General features: G+C 39.2%; 2 protein-coding genes across 5 annotated transcripts in view; one reads left to right on the top strand and one right to left on the bottom strand.

Annotated features, from left to right (window-relative positions):
* Positions 1–5,222, bottom strand: part of LOC135222976 (uncharacterized) — a 46,965-nt gene extending 41,743 nt beyond the window's left edge. Inside the window, exon 1 of the mRNA XM_064261462.1 lies at positions 5,169–5,222. The gene's annotated coding sequence lies outside the window, so the exon portion shown is untranslated. The remainder of the gene's footprint in view (positions 1–5,168) is intronic.
* The window catches only part of LOC135222977 (tRNA:m(4)X modification enzyme TRM13 homolog), a 93,315-nt gene that overhangs the window by 49,242 nt on the left and 21,185 nt on the right, over positions 1–22,888 (top strand). Inside the window, exon 1 of one of the 4 annotated variants that reach the window (XM_064261464.1) lies at positions 12,923–13,077. The exons of 1 other annotated variant lie outside the window; for it this stretch is intronic. The gene's annotated coding sequence lies outside the window, so the exon portion shown is untranslated. Of the gene's footprint in view, positions 1–12,922; positions 13,078–13,263; positions 13,405–14,359; positions 14,496–22,888 lie in introns of those variants that run through there. 2 more of the 4 variants (XM_064261465.1, XM_064261466.1) reach the window with 2 other exon arrangements.

The following is a 22,888-nucleotide window of genomic DNA, read 5'->3' as shown; positions in this document are numbered from 1 at the left end:
CTCTCTCTCTCTCTCTCTCTCTCTCTCTTTCTGACAGGCTTATCAAGACTGCTATCTGTGTAAAAGACACTGGGAAAAATAGTTAAAGGGAATTTAGACAATTTTGACACTTATAATCAATTATATAGAATAAAAATGTACAGATCAAGGAATCGGTTTTTGTTTAACTAGAAGATAGTGTATAACAGATTACAAGAACAATATTATAATGGCAACAAGGTTACTCTGCTCGACCACTGATGCTATGTGAACTTCCAGTATCTTTTAGCGTAACTCGATCTCAGTATATTACAGATTACCAGAACGATAATATAGTGAAAGCAAGGTTATTCTTTTCGAACACCGATGCTCTGCGAACCTTCATTGCTTCCAAAAACAAGTACCTTTTCCTCCAAGGCAGAATTGGCGTAGGGCTGGCGTGGGATTGGGGCTGCAGGATCCTGTAGAATTATTTAGCGTCCCTCAGGAAATGATGACTTCCTTCTCGGAGCAAACATTTCCTTTCGATAGGAAATGATGAGTCCCTTCTTGGAGCGAAAATTTCCCTTTCGATTAAATCTACCTTTACTGACTATTGTAATCATCGGTTGCGTAAAAGAATATATACTTTCTGCCAGTGATTTCACACGTTCCCGGTATTGACAAAAATGTATGTATACATACATGTGTTTTTCAAATCTATTACATACGTATATATGCTAGGTAGGAAAAACTATATTTAGATGCGTTTTCTGCACCAAGAAGTATCTTATTTTGATTTATGCTTAATATTGTACACCATATGGCGGCTCGAATATTAAACCAGCTGTTATATTTAGCGAAATTATCTATTGAGCTTATCATATTTTTTTAGTATGATAGTTAGAACAATATAACAGTTCGGGCGTTTAAGACTTTACGATACAAAGGACGCGCGTCGTGCTAGAAGTATGTCATGTTTTATTGGCATTCGTTTGAAGAAAAACTATATGCGTACACTTCATGTCACTCATGCATACAATCTAGAAGATAAATAAGATAAGCAGACACTCTCCGGGTGACAATTCACCCTCAGCAAAATTGCTACTTTTATCAATCAACCGTAATGTAAGGTAAACAAAGAACGTTGCCTGAAAACCATCACCTGCAAACACGACATGACTTTTCATTCGCCTCTTATCTCCGCCACCACCTGCTACGGAGGAAAGGTGAAAGAACAGGAAAAATGAAAAAGGGTTCGAGACAATGAAGTGTTACATAAAAATTAACAAAAGCCGTCGGATATTACATAGTAGTCGCGTCGGAATCTCACGAGATATCGTCGCGAGATAAGACCAAAAAGTGACGGGGATGCTGGCCAGGAACTTCTTTGCTATCGCAACAGCTGAGGAGAAGCGGGTTCGAATGGCAAACATTAAAGCGAGTAGGTGAGATTGATAATGAAGAAAACAAAGATGAATAGGTAATAGCGAACATGGAAAATAGTCAAGTGAATTTGTGTCTGTAGGACAGGATATGAAAAGCAATATTCAAGTTCAAATGAGACAAAGAAAATAAAAAAATGAGACCAGGGTGCTAGTGCACACTGTTGGCAGTACCCAAGGTTCTTTGCAACCCCTTTCATTCTCTTTACTGTGCCTCCGCTCATATTCTCTTTCTTCCATCTTACCTTCCACCCTCTCCTGACAATTGTTTCAAAATGCACCTACGAGGTTTTCTTCTCGTTACACCTTTAAAGCCATTTTAATCTCAGCTTCCCTTTCAGCGCTAAATGACCTCGTAGGTCCCAGTGCTTGGCCTTTGGCCTCAGTGATAGACACCACTTTGTGATACCATTATCTGTCCCTATCTGGGCCATCGCTTTCGTAATAAAGGACCTCATGCTTATCACTACTTTATATCCTCTCTCTCTCTCTCTCTCTCTCTCTCTCTCTCTCTCTCTCTCTCTCTCTCTCTCTCTCTCTCTGTTAAGAGGTGGCTTAGCTTTCTCTTTCTTCAGCTGATATTTTAGCTCGTGCTCCACTGAGCTGAAGGGAACATCCAAAACGCTGCTACAGAATACCCGTCAAGTTACTCCATCTCATATACCTTACGACGATCATATACCAAATGATTTGACATAGGTTTCATTTCTAAGTCAGGTTGTATTTAGGTTAATGTCAGCAACTTCAATGAGCTGTAACAAAAACAGGAGAAAAAGAAACCAGTGTGTGCTTTGTTTACACCTTATGTTGCGATCTGATAATGTGTGGTATCAGTTAATGCTAATTACACCGTTATTATATGACACTTAATTTCCTTCAGGCTTAAAATACCGGTTTAAAGGATTTTCTCTTACGAACTTTACGCTCGAATTCTTCGTCCTAGAATTTTAACTAGAATTTTTTTTTTACGTATTTTTAAGGACACTTCTATCTCCTTGCTAAATTCTTCGTCCTAGAATTTTAAATAGCATTTTTAACGTATTTTTAAGTACGCGTCTCTCTCCTTGCTAAATTCTTCGTCCTAGAATTTTAATCAGGATTTTTTTTACGTATTTTTAAGGACGCGTCTCTCTCCTTGCTAAATTCTTCTACCTAGAATTTTAACTAGCATTTTTAACGTATTTTTAAGGACACGTCTATCTCCTTGCTAAATTCTTCGACATAGAATTGTAACCAGCATTTTTTAACGTAATTTTAAGGACGCGTATATCTCCTTGCTAAATTCTTCGACATAGAATTTTAAATAGCATTTTTTAACGTATTTTTAAGGACGCGTCTCTCTCCTTGCTAAATTCTTTGTCCTAGAATTTTAACCAGGATTTTTTTCACTTATTTATAAGGACACGTCTATCTCCTTGCTAAATTCTTCGTCCTAGAATTTTAACTAGCATTTTTAACGTATTTTTAAGGATACGTCTATCTCCTTCCTAATTTCTTCGACATAGAATTTTAACTAGTAATTTTTTAACGTATTTTTAAGGACACGTCTATCTCCTTGCTAGCTAAGGAAGTGAAGAATGTCATTAAAAATGAGCTTGAAATTGACATAATAAGCATTAAAGGTATAAAATCACATTAATGTGGGTTGTATTTATTGTAAATCATTGATCTCTTCGTCTTCGGTAAAACGCAAGATATCTATATGTGCTTGTAAAATGTGATACACATTGTTCAAGCTTAGAGATTCTTAAACAATAGCCGTCGTTCTCTTCGTGTTGTCATAGTGACCAATTAGGAGTTTGGCAAACTGGATATGAAAGGAAATGACTCGCTTTTAAACTAATCATTGTTAACTCTATTAGCATAGAGATGAAGACAAATTGATAAGCAGTCTTTCTAATTAACGTTGCAAGCAATTTATCTGTGCCTTAATCATTTCATTAACAGTTGAAATAAAAAAGTCGTCTTTCAACTTCGAGTTTTTTTTTTTTAATAGTGGATAGACTTCCAAAGTTCAAGCGAAGGTGCAATTCGTTACTACCCTAATTCTATTCTCCTTCCATTTTAATACGTTTTTATCTATTTGTTAACTTATTAATTTATTGTGTTTCCTTTTTTTTAGTGAGTGGGGTCTCTCCTTTCTGTATTTTCCTTTACCTCATCTTACTTCTTCCTAATGCACACCTTAATATTCTTTGGAAGCTTGAATTTCAAGTCAATGGCCCCTTTGGTGGGCTTGTTCCATATGAATAGGTTTCATCTTCTGAGTAATAATAATAATAATAATAATAATAATAATAATAATAATAATATTTCGGTAGGAGACCCTCTCGTAGGCAAGTTTTGTTAAAAATAGTGCTGAAGCTGCAACCATTTTTAATAATATAATAATAATAATAATAATAATAAAATAATAATAATCATAATAATAAAATAATAATAATAATATAATAATAATAATAATAAGTAATAATATAATAATAATAATATGAGTGATAAACTCCTAAGGAGGCAGGATGCAACCCGGAACCCCACACTATAAATGCCACCCAGTCGAATTGGAGGACTGTGATAAAGCAAAAAAAAAAAATAATAAATAATAAAGTAATCAATTGGCTACTTTTACAGATCTACTTTAACGAATGAATTTGTGCCTTATTCTGCAATATTTTTTCACATGTAGACATCTGCCGGCAAAACTCCCAATGTACGCTAAAAAAATAGATAAATAAAAGAAATGCCAATTAACTCGAAAGTCGAGATCAATTTAGAAATATCCTAACGATGTTCCCACACGAAATTCCTCCCATTTCCCGTTTCCTCGCCAACCGTCATGCAGATGTTGCAAACCGTTGAAATATGGAAATCGGAAAGAGAACCCCCTTCGTGGGAACATTCACGAGATTCTCTGAAGAAATGATGCTGGAACGCTCGAGGTAATCACAGATCTTTAGCTTTCCCATCTTGGACGGGCTTTGTGTGCACAGTGACAGGTATTTATGGCCTGTAAAGACTCATTTTCTAAGAGACGCGTCAATTCGCCGCTCCACGTGGGAATGTTTGCGGTGCTTGTTCATTTATCTTAAGAGAATGAGGGATCCTTCCTGCAGTCACGCTTAGGTTGGCACAATTCCTCATTTACTGCAGTTTGCGCTCTCTCTCTCTCCCTCATTCCATTCTGAAGTCATGTCATGATTAGCTTAGTTGAATTCTTCATATACTGCAGTTTTCCACTCTCTCTCTCTCTCTCTCTCTCTCTCTCGTCTTCCATCTCTCTCTCTCTCTCCCTCTCTCTCTCTCTCTCCTCAATGCATTATTGGTGCTATCTTGACATGGCATTATCTGTCGAAAATATGACAGGTTAAAACTGCTGACATATTTACCCGGTTCTCGAATTTTGGGATCACTTCTTAGGCCGTCGTTGAAATCGCTCAAAGATTCTTTGACTTTGGAAGTTAAAACTGACATATCATTTCTCTGGATCTTAGGTAGGCGTTGAAATCGCTCACTGATACTTTGGGGTTTGGAAGTCAAAGTTGACATTCACATGGAAATGCACGGTTGTCTACGTATACTTTTAAGATTAAAATCTTTTAATAGTTATGGTACCTCATAGCAAATGTCCCATCAATCTTACTTTCGGGTAATGGACGTATTTTTAGAGGTTGTTCGCTCTACAAAAAACATAAGAGAAACCCGGTGAATATATTGAAATAGGAAACCTATGCACCTGCAGTGACAGATGACAGACAACTATACACTCACGTGATCGTGTTCATCCGAAGCGCCAGCTGCGTAATACCTCCTCCCACCACTGCACGACAAAAACTGACTCGAGATGCGGCAAGGCAACCGCTAGCAGCCATCACTTAGTCTCAGAGAACGAAGAGGAGGAGGAGGAAGAGGAGGTCCTATAGTTCCGTAAGCCAGCAGAAGGAAGGAACTCCGGGAACAGAAGTCCCTCCCCTCCTACTGGACGCTTGGTTCCGCCAGGAAGCTTGCACGATGAATAAATAAGTAAATAAATAAATAGGATTTTTCCCATTAATTTCGAGGTCTGTTAAACATCAGGGAACTCCATTAGTTCTTACAGAACATTTAAATACAAGGATGGTCTTCACTGGTCGTTGTGAATCGCCCTTCTGTGCCTGCTGTTATTGCCATTTTTATGTTTATGTAGGTATATATATACGTATAATGTGATGTGTGATGTGTATATATATATATATATATATATATATATATTATATATATATATATATATATATGTGTGTGTGTGTGTGTGTGTGTGTGTGTGTGTGTGTGTGTGTGTGTGTGTGTGTGTGTGTGCTTTAAAAATCACAGTAGATGCACGTGACTTCATTAAATAAGCGAATACCACAGGAAAATGTTAGTCAGAAATCCAAGCGCTTTCGTCTTTACTCAGACATTGTCAAGGAGCTAATGAAATGCAATTGGAGAGAAAGGTCTCAGGTACACAACAAGATTAAGAATACCAGATGGTTAATTGTCAAAAGGGTAAAAATTATAAGAGATAATCCAGGATTACCAGATATCACACGGTATTCTTGATCTTGTTGTGTACCTGAGACCTTTCTCTCCAATTGTATTTCATTAGCTCCTTGGCAATGTCTTAGTAAAGACGAAAGCGCTTGGATTTCTGACTATCATTTTCCTGGGGTATTCGCTTATATTTATATATATATATATATATATATATATATATATATATATATATATATATATATATATATATATATATATATATATATATATATATATATATATATGTATATATATATATATATATATATATATATGTATATATATATGTATATATATATATATATATATATATATATATATATATATAATATATATATATATATATATATATATATATATGTATATATATATGTATATATATATATATATATATATATATAGATATATATATATATATATATATATATATGTATATATATATATATATATGTATATATATATATATGTATATATATATATGTGATATATATATATATATATATATATATATATATATATATATATATATATATGTGTGTATATATATATATATATATATATATATATATATATATATATATATATATATATATATATGTATATATGGTATATATATATATATCTATATATATATATATATATATATAATATATATATATATACTCAAGGAAGCAAAGGAGACGTCTTCTGGTAATTTAAAAAGCCCCATCATCACGGCTGTAAAAACGATTAATACACATAAATATAATAAAAAGACTTTCCTAATAACTAACATACATTTAAAATTCACAGAAAACCTACTACAATGCTAAGAAAATTACCACCTCAAGTGAAAGGAAGAAGACGAGTGACCAGAAGAAGAAGGAAAGGTTCCAAGTAAACATAGTTATGCTAGGTAAAGAGGGGTAGCGGTAGTTTGATTGTTTAATTTTGGAACTATTGTTTTTATGGAAAGCGATTCGAAGACAGCAAGTTCTTGAGGAGAAGAAGCCCGTGTAATGATTTTAAAGTGTTTGTATTCTATATTGAATTTGCATTTTTTTTAATGTTCTCGAATGTTCGAGAATTCTGGTGAAGACAACCAGACACCTGTCTGAACTCACCCCCTATGGCAATCAATGCGGACTTTAAGAAGCCTACGTGAGGCCCCGACATAATTTCCCAAACTACATTTGGGACACGAAAATAAATAGACCGCATTGGAAGTCAGAAGAGGGCTCAGCTTTTCTTTATATCTAAATAAAGACCCAATAGTTAATGGGTTTCTTACGATTAGTTGGCTTTTTATGGCCTTCCTAAGGTACACAAGGAGGGTGTTCCTTTAGGACCGATTCTAACATCTTATGACGCCCCCAATTACAAGTTGGCTAAATACTTAGTATCGCTATTAAAAGAATTCTCTCATAATAATTATACCATTAAAAACGCTGAACAATTTAAATAAAGAATATTGTCTCAAGATTCGGATCTTTTTATGGTTAGCCTTGATGTACAGTCTTTGTTCACCAATATCCCTATGGAAGAAACAATTCAAATTATTTTAAACAAGATTTTTACTAATAATGATGTTCTGTTTCATGGTTTTAATTATGACAATTTTAAGAAGCTTCTAACTTTGGCAGTGCAGGACACCGCCTTTATATTTAATAGGAAGTCCTATGTACAAAGTGATGGTATGGCTATGGGCAGTCCTGTAGGCCCGGTCTTTGCGAATATTTTTATGTGTGAACTGGAGGAGCGGTTGCTGGACAATTGCCCTCTAGCTAATCATCCTCTCTTTTACTCCCGTTACGTTGATGATACGTTTATTCTTTTTCGAGACAGAGACAGGGCTGATTCCTTCTTACAATTTGCCAATTCAGCCCACCCTAATATCAAGTTTACAATTGATTATGAAAATGATGATAAGCTCTCTTTCTTAGATATAGAAGTGTCACGTAATACGGACGGTTTTAACACCTCAATTTTTAGAAAAAAGACTTTTACTGGACTAGGGACAAATTTTTACAGCTTTTGTAGTTTTAACTTTAAAGTAAACGCTTTATATACTCTCTTCCACAGAGCATATTCTCTCTCCTCTGGCTGGTCTGAATTTCACAATGAGATTGCTGTTTTACAACAGTACTTCACCGATAACTGCTATCCAGGTAAGGTTTTCTTCAAATACCTAACCAAGTTTTTAAATAATAAATTAATAGAGAAAAATAACAGACCAACTGTTCCTAGAATGCCTTTCTTTGCTAGTGTCCCGTTTATCAGTGACACAATGTTTTATACCAAAGTTAAACGTTTAATACGTGAACATTGTCCAGCCATAAAAAGCCAACTAATCGTAAGAAACCCATTAACTATTGGGTCTTTATTTAGATATAAAGAAAAGCTGAGCCCTCTTCTGACTTCCAATGCGGTCTATTTATTTTCGTGTCCCAAATGTAGTTTGGGAAATTATGTCGGGGCCTCACGTAGGCTTCTTGAAGTCCGCATTGATTGCCACAGGGGGGTGAGTTATAGAACAGGTGTCCGGTTGTCTTCACCAGAATTCTCGAACATTCGAGAACATTAAAAAAAATACAAATTCAATATAGAATACAAACACTTTAAAATCATTACACGGGCTTCTTCTCCTCAAGAGCTTGCTGTCTTCGAATCGCTTTCCATAAAAACAATAGTTCCAAAATTAAACAATCAAACTACCGCTACCCCTCTTTAACCTAGCACAACTATGTTTACTTGGAACCTTTCCTTCTTCTTCTGGTCACTCGTCTTCTTCCTTTCACTTGAGATAGTAATTTTCTTAGCATTGTAGTAGGTTTTCTATGAATTTTAAATGTATGTTAGTTATTAGGAAGAGTCTTTTTATTATATTTATGTGTATTAATCGTTTTTACAGCCGTGATGATGGGGCTGGACCCCGAAACGTCGCTTAATAAAGCCTTTTTAAATTACCAGAAGACGTCTCCCTTGCTTCCTTGAGAATATATCTCGAACGACTGCTGTTTTCCTGTTTTGTGTGTGTGTGGTATATATATATATATATATATATATATATATATATATATATATATATTATATATGTGTGTGTGTGTGTGTGTGTGTGTGTGTAAAATCTATCGATCATTTTTACCAGATACATATATAATTGTAATAGCCACAATGCCCTCTTACTACTCGGTCAGATCGGCAATGTGACCTCATCGGGATTATGGTATCGCGGGTTCGTTTCACGCTACCGAACATATCATGATTTCTTCATATTTCTTTGAAGTTGGATCTCAAGGCTTTGTAGTGACAAGCGTTTTTGAGAAGTTAAAAGAGCATTGTGGCTGTTACAATTACACACACACACACACACACCACACACATATATATATATATATATATATATATATATATATATATATATATATATCTATATATATATATATATATATAGTATATTATATGTATGTATGTAGTATGTATGTATCGTATGTATTGTATGATGTATGTATGTATCCTTTAGGATGATTTTGCTGCACTTAGGCCCTCATCCACCCTGCTCTCAACCCATCCGCGCCCTTTAACCATCAGGCAATTTAGGTCACTACTTAGGTCACCATAAGCATTAACTGGGATTACTGAAACTGTCTTAACGCAGAATCAAACTCAGTGTCTCTAGATGGCCAGTTTTACTCAGTTTTCCCGAGATTTGTGCATCCGTCGAGAATGACGTCGCCACATTCTTCCTGCTCGAGAAAAACAAACGGTTAAAACTGGAGATCGACGCGAATTTCTCTCCCGTCTCCTTCAGGAATGATCAACCTTGAATTTCTCCTGACAAGGAGACGCGCGTCGATTAAAAGAATGCCCGTCGGCCATGTGCATTGTGGCGTCTGATGGACGTCTCTTGGGTCTTGGGAAGGTCCTGGGAAATGTTTTCTAGTGTTCCCAACTTATTCCTTATGAATCCTCATGGCCCCTACCTGACGTCCGCTTTCATTAGTGAGAAGAATGGAGTGCTTTGTGGTGTTAATTGTGTTTTTATTGGCATTTTGCATCTCGCAGAATGTTGTTAGCTTGTCGTAAAAAGACATTCACACAAACACACACATATATATAATGTATGTACATATGTATGTGATGTATGTCAATATAGTCCACAGGAGAAAGGAGAATTAAAGACTCTAGTAGCTCGATAATTTCGCTTTCCACCAGGCCTCTTCAGGAGCTTTATTATAACTAAACAGACTAAGTATATACATATGTATCTATATGCGTATAAACAGACTAAGTATATACATATGTATCTATATGTGTATATAATGTATGTGTGTATGTATGTACACATAATATAGTATATATACATATGTATGTATGTATGTATGTATGTATGTATGTATGTATGTATGTATGTATGTATGTATGTATGTATATAGTTTACACAGTGACCAGCTGATAATTTTCAAATCATGCAGAAAAGAGAGGATAATATTACCTTCATTCCCTGCATCCCATAGGTTTGAATTTGCTCCTGCCATTGGTCTCTGGAGAGGAGATTCACCCTTTGTATAAGGAGCATATCCTCCCACCATGGAAGAAATATGGAACATAGAGCCTTCAACAACCGCGAAAGTAAATATAAGGAGTCCAACACTGATGACGAGCCTTTATGGCAGCTATTAATGTAAGTTTTCTGCACACTTAGTTCATCCTTGATTCAGATGGCAAAATGTAAATGTGGCAGTAACTATTTGTATGCATGCATGTATGTATATACATAGTATGTAGTATGATGCATATATATATCGAACTACAAATGTCCTTTAATATCTAATTCGCTCTACCTCGGAATTAATATATTTTCATATATGTTTAACCGAGGGGAAATTTATCAAGCAATAATAGAATTGGCAATCAACAGGCGCGAACCATCGACCTCTCAATTCCAGGACATGCAGTGAAGCCCCAGACCACGGTAATGTGATAGAGTTGATGTATACATATATATATATATATATATATATATATATATATATATATATATATATGTGTGTGTGTGTGTGTGTGTGTGTGTGTGTGTGTGTGTGTGTGTGTGTGTGTGTGTGTGTGTGTGTGTGTGTGTGTATTTGGAGTAAAGTTTTCACATTTTAGATGTCTCCTCCAGAATGACTAAATCAATATCAACCAAACTTGATGCAAATCATCCTTGAGATAAGGGAATTCTAGTCGACATACCAACTGTCACTACACCACTCACCAAGATCTTTCAAGTATTCTCGCCTTGGTGGAAACCTAGATAATTCCATTGCTGAAATATTCTGTTCCATTCACTCAACACTTTCTGTTTCTATTTTGTTTTCCCTCACAGAACTTTCTAATTATACAAAGTTTTCATCATTCTTTTGTTCTCCATTTTCCCCACTTCATCAAAACGCCTTGAAACATTTTTCATTTGTATAAGACTTTTTCCAGGATTTTCTGTTTGTCTATATTTCCAAAACTTTCAACCTTTCGTACTCTACATTTACTACGTCAGTAGTTCAGTTAAACAAATACTATTTTTTTTATTTAACATTTAACATCCACACTTCGCTAATATCAAACACGATTGGCTGAATATTCAACTCATACTGTTCATTTTTCACTCCCACAGACATTACTCTTGTTTTCTAAGCCTTTTGCATAGATTCCGACATCTTACATTCACCTAGCTACTGTGTGAATTATAGTCTTTCATCTTACTTTAACCGGTAATTTTTACCTCCATTACCTATAAGAATTAACCGGTTCTATTGTTCAAGAAACCTTATGTTATCCACCTACTTTGCTCTTATGTTTCTATCCTTTCTCTAACTTTCTTCTATATTCCATCAGAAAAGTATCAACACCCAGGAAGACATGATAGTACACCGTTTTCTCAGACATCAAATCAGTCATTCGAAAGTGTTCGTTGTCTAAGAACAGCTCTACTTTCTCGTAGAAAATAATTCTTTTCAACAGGTTACATTTTACACTATGTACACTAAATCCACTCGACATTGAATCCACCTTTTGTTTTACTCTCGCATGTCTAAAGTTTTCGGATTAAAACTCACTTGTATTAAATTTCTTATCCCTGATCTTCATATTAATCTCTGGAACCATAACTCATCCCAGACTATACCATCCACGAAGTAGCACCTGCCTTTTCTCCTGTGACTAAATTGTGGAATGATCTTCCTAATAGTGTGACCTTCAGAACGTGAAGCTGTTATTGTTGCTGATTTTTCTTTTTCTTTTTTATTTTTCCCATTCATTTTACCCTTGTCATTGATCGTACATGTTTTGTAATTTCTCCGTCATGATTCACTACATATTTCCTAATGTACTTTTTCTGTTTTTTTGCTGCTCTACCTACGTATATGGGCCCTTTTGCTTGTCATACTCTACCAGGGGCGCCCACAGCATATTTCCCAAAGGGGGGTGGGGCAAATGTTAATACATACACGCATGGGTAGTTTCCGATCAAGCAGACGAACACTTTTTACCCTATGGACAATAGGTATCAGCACCTGAATTTATTTAATGATTAAAACAATTATATATACTATCTATATATATATTATCATATATATATAATAATATATATCATATGATAATTATATGCAACTTAAATGCAATGCCAATAATTTAAGTGGAGCAAGATGCAATAAAGTAAAAAAAATACAGTTAAATTGACTTTTTTAATAGTTCCATATACTGTTCAACTGAAACAACATTTCTTGAAAGAATAACGGTTAAATACTACATACTGTATAATAAGGATACCCTTGATTTACTTAAACTGAAGGAATATATTGTGGGTGTATTTTTTTTTTTTTATTTTTTTTTTTTTATATACTATATATATTTTTTCCAGGGTTTCGGGGGGAGGGCAAGTGACCCCCTTGGCCCTACGTGCGGGCGTCTATTTACTCTACATTTTGAACTATGGTTTTAGGTTGGCTAATAATGATTGAAATAATAATACTAAGAAGAAGAAGAAGAAGTAGAACCCTAAAGCTCCCCCTCGTTTTCAATCCATTTGACATTTGCAAATGTAAACAAACGCTATTCAGGTCTCGGTTACCTGACATTGGGATCTGCAAATGTCCGTGTCATAATTTAAATTGTAAGTAAAATTCAAGTTTAATCAGATGTCTGAAAAGAAATTTGAGTAATATTTGATTAACTCCTCTTACTGATAGTCACAGATGTCTAATCGTTGTCTTCAATAACAGGCTACCTACCTAAATTAGACAGCAGACGGGTAGCCCTGTAAAGTGCTACTACTACTACTAATACCTACGTATAAAATGGGATCACCTGAAGATTAGCGACCCCTAAAACCTCTCCTGAAGAAAATTGACCCCAATATTTTCCTCCTGAAGAAAAGCAACCCCAATAATTTCCACCTGAAGATAAACGACCCCTGCTTGTTGGTGTCTCCGATCTTCAGGTGACCCACTTTAGCTCATAATATTATAGAAAAAAGGAGAAAAAATATAGATATATATTCAATAAAAACTAATTTGATGGATGTGTTAGGTAGTGCCCTTAAGGGGGGGGGTCGCCCCCCTGCTAGGCCTAGGTAGGGGGTATGGGGCCCTAGGTTAGGTTAGGTGGTTGTGTTAGGTTCGGTCCCGAAAATCATTGTGGCCTTAAGGGGGGTCTCAGGAGGGGCAGAGCCTCCCCCCCCCACCCCCGCTAGGCCTAGGTAGGGGTTCAGGGCCCTAGGTTAAGGTTAGGTGGTTGTGTTAGGTTCGGTAGTGCCCTGAAAATCACTTCCCACTTTCTTTTTTATTTACCTTGTTAATTCCTCACCTTAAGAAAACCGACCCCAATATTTTCCACCTGAAGGAGAGCGACCCCAGCGTGTGTTGGGGTCGCTTTTCTTCAGGTGACACATAAATTGCTTAGGCTATATTACCTAAAAAAATGACAAACATTAAGCTACTTTTAGTCTAAGTGAAGAAATTAGAGTTTTCTGTAGGCCTAGGCCTATCGCAAATGTCTCGGTAAATTTTTCACATTGGTACTAGGGTAAATAACCGCATGGAATGACCCAACACACTGACGGTCACGGCAGGCCACCCTCCAAAAAAATACTTATAATGCGTACTGACACCAAAGATGGGCATCAGTCGCGACTTGTTGTTGGTGAGAGACGGAGCTAAAGACCTCTACTCTCCTTTCGAAGTAAGTATTTTTTCCAAAGTTAGAAATTAAGGCCAAATTTAAAGCTTTAAACAGAGGATAGTGAAAAGGGTGGCCAACGCAGTGCAAATTTTACTAAACGCTTTTGAAATTTTTACTTACAACTCGAAATATTTCAAAGATTGATGTTATCTCGATGTTTGCAGAGTTGCTTGTGTCAATAAACTTCCCCTTTCCTGTGTTAAATCTGGACACCACTTGTACCCATAGACGCTGGGGCACTTTCATCACAACAATCGAAACCCCGACCTCTAACCAGCACTTATTGAAGGGGACTACGGCATTCTTTGCGGCGTTTTGTGCTCTTCAATTGTTTATCAGTGTTGTCAATTGGTATGTGTTTACCCTCCAAACTGGGTATGAGACTTACATAAAACTGGGGAAATAAGTGAAATTAGGGTATCTATTTGTAGTATATATACATATTACAGCAATTTTATCATTACTGCATTAGTATGACAACTAGAATCATGGAAACAGTTTGTAAAGGCATCAGCGTATGTGTGACGCTTCAATAGATTGGCAACTGTGAGTCATTTTTCTTTGTGTTGTCTGCTCGTAAGTATACATCCGAAATATTTTTAATTATTCGGGGTTAGTTTGGTTGCACATGAATTAAATAAACATTTTGAAGTAAAGTTAAACTAAATAATGAGTAAAGTAAACAATTAAGGGAATAAAGCTTTGCACCCATAATCATTGTTGTCGTCTGCTGCTCGTAACTGTGTTTGCGGAGTTAGTACTTAGGAACCAGGAACAGCAACGTGGTTCAAGTGCAATTTGGAGTGAATTAAGACCAAAATTTGTATACTTACAATCAAATAAGCACTGCGGAGTTTCAGTTGTGATGGCAGTAAGGATAAAACCACCGATTACAAGGTAAAAATGAATTCAGTTCAAACCATGACCCCGGGAATATAAAGTTTCATACAATCAACTTACCTGTCAGATATATACATAGCTAAGATCTCCGTCGTCCCCGACAGAAATTCAAATTTCGCGCCACTCGCTACAGGTGGTAGGTGATCTACCGGCCTGCCCTGGGCGGCAGGACTAGGAACCATCCCCGTTTTCTATCATATTTTCTCTGTCGCCGGTGGTATCAACATTTGTTGCTATTACCTCCTGACTTAGATTCTTATTTCATCCTTTGATCATCGTTTCTCTGGCTTTTTGGTGACGTATCTGGATCGTGTTTTTGGCATTCGCTACTGTGGACTGTTTTTTGGAATTGCTTTTTGGATTTTTCTCAGTATGTCTGATTCAAATGTGAGTGTGAGAATGTGTGTGAATGTAGGCTGCAGGGTGAGGATACCGAAAGCTTCGGTTGATCCTCACACTGTATGCCGTAAATGTCAGGGGGTTTCAGTGTTCTGCTAATAATACTTGTAATGAATGAGGGATTAAATGCAGAAGAGTGGAAGACTTTAACTTCTTATTTGAAGAAGTTAGAGAGGGATAGGGTTAGACGTCTGAAAGGTGTGAGTTCAAGGCCTATTGAGCCTTTTACTGATTATTCTAATCCTACTGATTTAGATTCTCCTATGTTTTCTCATTCACAAAGTGTACTTTCGGAATCGGCCTCGGAAATCGCCGATCTGAAAGCTACGATTCGAGACATGAAGTCCAAAATGGCGGACTTACAAGGTAGGCTAGTGAAAGTGAGCATTACAGTGAAGTGAGTTCCCCCAGTGTTGTGGAGGGGGCGTTTGATCGTCCCTGCGACGCTCCAGGCATAGACCTCTTCCAAGCTCCCATGCCCAGAGGAGAAGGAAAGTCGAAAGCCTTAAGGAGGTCGTGGGGAATCCCCAACGGTCAGACGTCCCTTCAGCTAGCTCTGTTTCGTGGCAGGCTGCTCAAGGGTGCGCTCTAGAAAAAGCGTCTCCGTGAGTATTTCTCATCCTCTCCCTCTCCCTCACCTAAACGAGGGTGGAAGGAGTCGAATTTATCGAGGCCTCTGAAGCGTCATATGAAAGAACCCGAAATTGATTCGAGCCCAGAGCGTTTCTCAGATGACGCTCCCTCTTCTATTAAGAAGGCGAAGGTGGTCGTCAGCGTCACCCGACGATGGACGCAGAAGTACCCTTTCCTACTTCTCCCCCGATTGATGACGAAAGGCGTCAATGCAGTTGACGTGGGAGAAGCTTCAAGGAAAATTATTATGGCAGTTCAAGAGCAACTGGCCTCTCTGGTGGGAGTTTTAGCGCCTCGTAGGAAGGACGTTGCGCTTCCAATCAAGAAGTCTCGTCCTCTCTCCCTGCTGAGCGAGAAGCGTCATGCAGACGTGAAGCTTCTAAACATATTACAGAAGCTTCGGGTTCGAGAGCGAGATCGGTTGCTTACGAAAGTTACGTAACGCCAGAGAGACGTGAGACGTCTTTTAGACATGAAGCGTCTTTGAAAGCTGTTGTAGACGTGAAGCTCCAACCAATATTTTGGCGCCAAGTAGGACGCCTTTTGAGAGCGGAGCGTCTTCAGGCGCGAGGCGTCATCCGGACGGCAGCAGCCAAGTAAGCGGGAGGCGTCAGCCAGGACGCTTGGCGGACGAGAAGCGTCATCCAAGCGGGAAGCGTCTTCTATTTATCGAGAGAAGCCTGAGCTTTGGCGCCTTCCAAGGCTATTAAAGCGGGGAAGAGGAAAGAATATCATTCCCTTAGCCCTTCTCCTATTAGGAGTTTGTCTCCTCCAGAGGAGGAACGTACAGAGGTGGGAGCGGAGACTCATTTAGATCCCGAGTTGGAAGGAAACTCGGATGAAGAATATCAAGGAAGAGAAGGACTGTCGAACTATAAAGTTTTGACGGCCATTGCTTCTAGAGGAGTATGGAGACGAATTGACTCCTGCCGCTCCTCCTTCTCCGCGCTCTCTGTTTTCGAGTGCTAAGACGAAGAAGTCTTCGTCTTTCTCAAAATGAAGCCCACCATTTCAATGAAGAGGGCTCTACAATCCTTAGACTCGTGGATGAAGTCTAAGAAGGACTTAGTAAGAACGGTCTTCTGCATGCCTCCAGCGAGACTAGCTGGTAAAAGAGGCATTTGGTATCAGACGGGAGAGAATATGGGTATTGCTCTCCCGTCTACGTCAGAAGCAGACTTTTCGACCTTAGTTGACGCTTCACATCGACAAGGTCTCAACTCGGCACGGATTACGTGGGGCATTTCTGAACTGGACCATCTCCTCAAGGGACTTTCATGTATTGGAAGTTTTCAACTTCTTAGATTGGTCCCATTGGGGTGATGTCCAAGAAAGCCCATGATTCGGAAGGAATCGAACTGGAAGCCCTTTTGTGCATATTGTCTTGTATAGACAAAGCGGTACAGGATGGCTCTTTTGAAGTCTCCTCTTTGTTTGGAGCAGGTCTTCTAAAGAAGGAGGGCGGTATATGGTGCCTTTTTAACCAAGGCAGTCTCCCACGCTCAGAGGGCAGCGCTGCTGTATTCGCCTTTGTCTGACTTTTGTTCCCTTCTCAGTTGGTGAAGGACATTGCTCATTCATTAACTGAGAAGGCGACTCAGGACCTTCTGACGCAGTCAGCAAGGAAGAAGAAGCCTTGTGCTTCTTACATCTGACCAAGAAAGGACCGAGTACATTCGGTTTCAGCCCTTTCGAGGTGGTCCGACCTCCAGACCTCCCGCAAGAAGGAAGGCTCCGGAGAAGAGAGGAGGTAGGTCTGCCTTTCGTCCCTTTAAAAAGGGAAAATGAAGCTTCTCTCCACCAAGCACCAGTAGGTGCCAGGCTCCTGGGATTTGTGGAGGCCTGGACACTTATAAACGCAGAGGCGTCTTCGTTGGCTATAATAAGGAAGGTATATCGTATCCCTTTCCTGAACACTCCTCCCTAACGTCAATACCAAGGGAACCTAAACAGCCAAGTACAAGGATCCTGTGCATGAGGGATACTCTTCGATCGATGGTGGAACAAATGTGGGACAAGAGAGCGATAGAACTAGTACTAGATCAAAACTCCCCGGGGTTTTACAATCGCCTTTTTCTGGTTGCGAAAGCCTTGGGAGGCTGGAGACCAGTACAGGACGTCAGCTCTCTGAACAAATTTGTTCGGAAGGAAAAGTTCTCCATGGAGACTTCTGCTTCAGTCCTGGCGTCATTACGACAAGGAGATTGGATGGTGTCTCTAGATCTCCAGGACGCCTACTTTCACGTCCCGATCCACCCTTCATCGAAGAAGTACCTCCGTTTCATTACGGGGGGAAGGATCTTTCAGTTCAGAGCCTTGTGTTTCGGCCTGTCCACAGCTCCTCAGGTCTTCACAAGCCTGATGAAGAATGTGGCGAGGTTTCTTCACCTCAAAGGAGTAAATATCTCTCTGTATCTGGACGACTGGCTCATCAGGGCCAGATCAGAGAGACAGTGCTTGGAGGACCTGACGTTAACTTTAGATCTGATCAAAACCGTTGGGATTGCTCGTGAACCTCGAGAAGTCGCAGCTGACCCCCAGACAGGACTTAGTCTATCTGGGGATTCGGATGGATTCTCGGGGTTTTCGAGTATTTCCTTCGCAAGAGAGAATCGCAAAAGGTTTGCGGATACACTCTCTCTTCTTGAAGGAAGGAACATACGTCGGCGAGGGAATGGTTGAGCCTTCTAGGGACCCTTACCTCGCTCGAACAGTTCTTCCCGCTAGGAAGACTTCATTTACGTCCGCTTCAATTCTTCCTCAAGAAGTCTTGGAGTTGGAAAACTGGACAACTTTCGGACGTCTTTCCCATTCCAGTGGAGATAAGATCGCACCTGGAATGGTGGTTGCCCCCTCTGGAAGAGAACAAAGGGATCTCTCTAAGGACACAGAACCCAGACCTAGTGTTGTACTCCGACGCGTCGGAGAAAGGTTGGGGGAGCAACATTAGGCTCGAAAGGAGGTGTCAGGCACCTGGGAACCAGCGCAGGTGACTTGGCACATAAACTGCAAAGAGCTCTTCGCCGTGCATCTGGCTTTGAAGAGTCTAGAACCTCTGGTGTCGAACAAAGTAGTGCAAGTAAACGTGGACAAACACCACCGCACTTTGCCTACATTCAAAACAGGGAGGGACTCGCTCCTCGTTCCTTTACGAACTGACGAGAGACCTTTTGCTTTGGACGTCTCACAGGAACATCTCCCTTCTGACAAGGTTCGTGCAGGGAGTAAAGAATGTGAGGGCGGACAGACTCAGCAGGAGGAACCAGGTCCTTCATACAGAGTGGACCCTACACGAGGAAGTGTGTCAAGATCTCTGGTCGCTGTGGGGGACACCTCATGTGGATCTCTTCGCACATTCATTTCCAAAAGGCTGGCAGTCTTTTGCTCGGTCGTGGAAGATCCAAGAGCTCTTATGGTAGACGCCTTCCTGCTAGATTGGTCTCGAGTAGACGTATATGCTTTTCCTCCATTCAAAATCCTGGGATTAGTAATAAAAAAGTTTGTGGCGTCAAAGGAGACGAGGATGACATTGATAGCCCCCTTTTGGCCGGCCCAAGATTGGTTCACGGAGGTGGTAGAGTGGATCGTAGACTTTCCAAGATCCCTACCAAGAAGGACGGATCTTCTCAGACAACCACACTTCAAGAGGTACCATCAAAAACCTCCCCGCTCTCGCTCTGACTGCCTTTCGACTATCGAAAGACTCGTCAGAGCGAGAGGGTTTTGTTTTTTCCTCGCGAAGTTGCAAGCGCGATCGCGAGAGCACGCAGAACCTCCACTACGAAAGTATATCAATCGAAGTGGGAGGTTTTTAGAAGGTGGTGTAGATCTAAGAAGTTGTCCTCCTCCACTACCTCTATAGCGGAAATTGCTGATTTCCTTCTATTCCTGAGAGAGCAATCTCATCTAGCTGTATCCACAATAAAGGGATACAGAAGTATGTTCTCGGCTGTCTTCAGGAATAGAGGATTAGATCTGGCAGATAATAAGATCTCCGATCTCATAAGGTCATTTGAGACTTCAAAGTCGAAGAACCGGTCCCTCCGAACTGGAACCTAGACGTGGTCCTCAAGTTTCTTTCATCTGAAAGATTCGAACCTCCTCATCTGGCTTCGTTTCGAGACATCACCAGAAAATGCCTATTCCTATTATCTTTAGCTACGGCAAAGAGAGTTAGTGAATTACATGCTCTGCAAGATAAAGTAGGTTTCAAGGGAGACTCAGCTATTTGCTCGTTTAAGACACTGTTTTTAGCTAAGAATGAGAATCCCTCGAATCCCTGGCCTAAGTCATTCGAAGTCAAAGGCATATCGAGTCTCGTAGGAAGAGAAGCAGAAAGATCTCTATGCCCTGTAAGAGCTCTAAAGTTTTACATTCAGAGAAAGTCATCAGATGGGAGGCTCTAGACAAGGTCTTTGGTGCGCGGTAAAAGACCCCACAAGACTGATGTCCAAGAATGCGCTGGCATTCTTTGTGAGGAACGTCATTACAGACGCGCATAAGGTCTGTTCTGACGAACAGTTACGACTGTTGAAAGTTAAAGCTCATGAAGTGAGAGCAGTAGCGACGTCTCTCTCGTTTCATAAGAATATGTCGCTTAAAAACATCATAGATACGACATTTTGGAGATGCAACTCAGTATTTGCATCTCATTACTTGAAAGACGTTCGTGTGACATATGAGAAGTGTTTTTCTCTAGGTCCGTTCGTATCGGCGGGGATACGATTCTGGGTACGGGAGCCGACACCAATCCTTAAAAGTATATACTTTTCTTCTTTTTGGATATGGTCTGGAGTCTCTTCGAACAATGGAGGACTTGGTTTAGCACGGGCGGCCGTCTATGTTGTTCAGTAAGAGAATCTTGTCATATCTAATTAGATGAGTATAATTTTTTTTTTTTTAGAAATTATGTATGTGTGCGTAGTGGTTTTGAGTTACGGTTGTTGTGACGAGTTCGGGGATAACTCGGAACAATCAACAATCCTTAGTTCTAACATATGGTTAGGATCAGGTGGTCGGGATTGGTTGTGTGCTCCTTCATAAGGTGTATTGTCATATAAGTGGATCAGCACCCATTGACAAAGTCCTTTCAGGCTCTGCCGAGTAAGCGGATAAGACCCATCGGCAGACCCACAAGAACTCTTGGCCATAGATCATATATCTCGCTAAAGTTTCTTGAGGTGATGCAGACTACTGGGCAAACACCCACGAAGTCTACCACCTATCAGGTAGGAACCAAGGTTTTATTTATACCTACAACATATGTTGTTTACCTGTCTATTCCATATAGTAGCTGTCTCTTACCCTCCACCGAAAGGTGCCAATCAGCTATGTATATACTGACAGGTAAGTTGATTGTATGAAAATGATATTGTTATGCTACAATAAAGTTTCATACATACTTACCTGGCAGATATATACAATTAAAGGCCCACCCAGCCTCCCCGCAGGAGACAGGTGGAAGAGAGAAAATATGATAGAAAACGGGGATGGTTCCTAGTCCTGCCGCCCAGGGCAGGGAGGCCGGTAGATCACCTGACCTACCTGTAGCGAGTGGCGCGAAATTTGAATTTCTGTCGGGGACGACGGAGTCTTAGCTATGTATATATCTGCCAGGTAAGTATGTATGAAACTTTATTGTACCATAACAATATCATTTTCATACTTTCACTAATATAGGCAACAAAATGTTGTTTCATTGTGCTGATTACAACTGCAATCTTGAGTAAGATCAATAAACGTTACATATATACGCTAACATTGTTCAAAGGAGTACTGGGAAGGCTGGGAAAGATGGTGGATTGTCCGTGGCTAGACCGGCCAGCCTTACGATTGCCGCCATATTGGATTTCAAAACTGCCTTGAAAACATATTTTACGAAGAGCATCACATGCTTATTGTAGTTCGTATGGCGCTTTCATATATCACATTATGTTGACGAAACTTCAGTCTTTTGAATGGTATACTTAAAGTTGTAATTGTATTCTTGTTTCACCAATTAAATATCGAGTGAATAAGACCCGGCCAGCGTGATGACGATGGATTGTCTGTGATTGTTTACCCTACTATGTAAAAAGAAAGTTAGGTTATTGATATCAGTGACCTGTTACCTACCTACTGCTTCGTTAATCAAGTTTTAAGATTTTTTTTGTTTTTTGGCCTCTACACAGTCTAGGCTACATGAAATAAAAAAATGGGTGATAGTAGGGTGGTTTCATGGTAACAGTCTTAACCAGCCTATACCATAGCGTGACCACCTTCCCAATAAAGTACTTTAACATGTTCTGTAACCCAGGATAGACATTAGTCAAAAGCCAGCATCTGTCAAAGCAACACCTCAAGACCTCTACTTTCCTCTCAAAGTAAGTTTTTTCTCCCAAGTCACAAATTAAGGCCATAATTTCTGATTTTCGAGAAGATGGTCGTGCTTTGGTAGAGGTGGGCGCCAGGTAGCCATTTGGTATTTTACCCTATACAGAGCATTTAAACCTTTTACTAGGCTGTGCTATGATTTCAGACTTGGTCTCCACAGCCTGCAGTTTCTGTCTGATCTGCATTTAGGCTATTAGCCAACCTACATTATATTTTTATATAAATAATTTGATGCAAAGCTGGCACTTATGAAATGAAACAGATCGAAAAAGAAAAGTGTGCCCAACCAGCTCATTATATATGCCCATAGGGAAAGAGCCTTTCTTGGGAGCGGGCAAGATCAGGCTAAGCTGGGAAGTTTTTTGGGTAAATGGAAACCGTTAGTTTTGTGCCAATACATACTAAGAACATAGTAGGGTAACCTAACACTAATAGACAAA

This window comes from Macrobrachium nipponense, chromosome 8 (assembly GCF_015104395.2).
Source record: "Macrobrachium nipponense isolate FS-2020 chromosome 8, ASM1510439v2, whole genome shotgun sequence".
NCBI classification, from domain to species: domain Eukaryota; kingdom Metazoa; phylum Arthropoda; class Malacostraca; order Decapoda; family Palaemonidae; genus Macrobrachium; species Macrobrachium nipponense.
The sequence above is the reverse complement of the archived record's forward strand: the minus strand, read 5'-3'. Positions and strand labels throughout refer to the sequence as shown.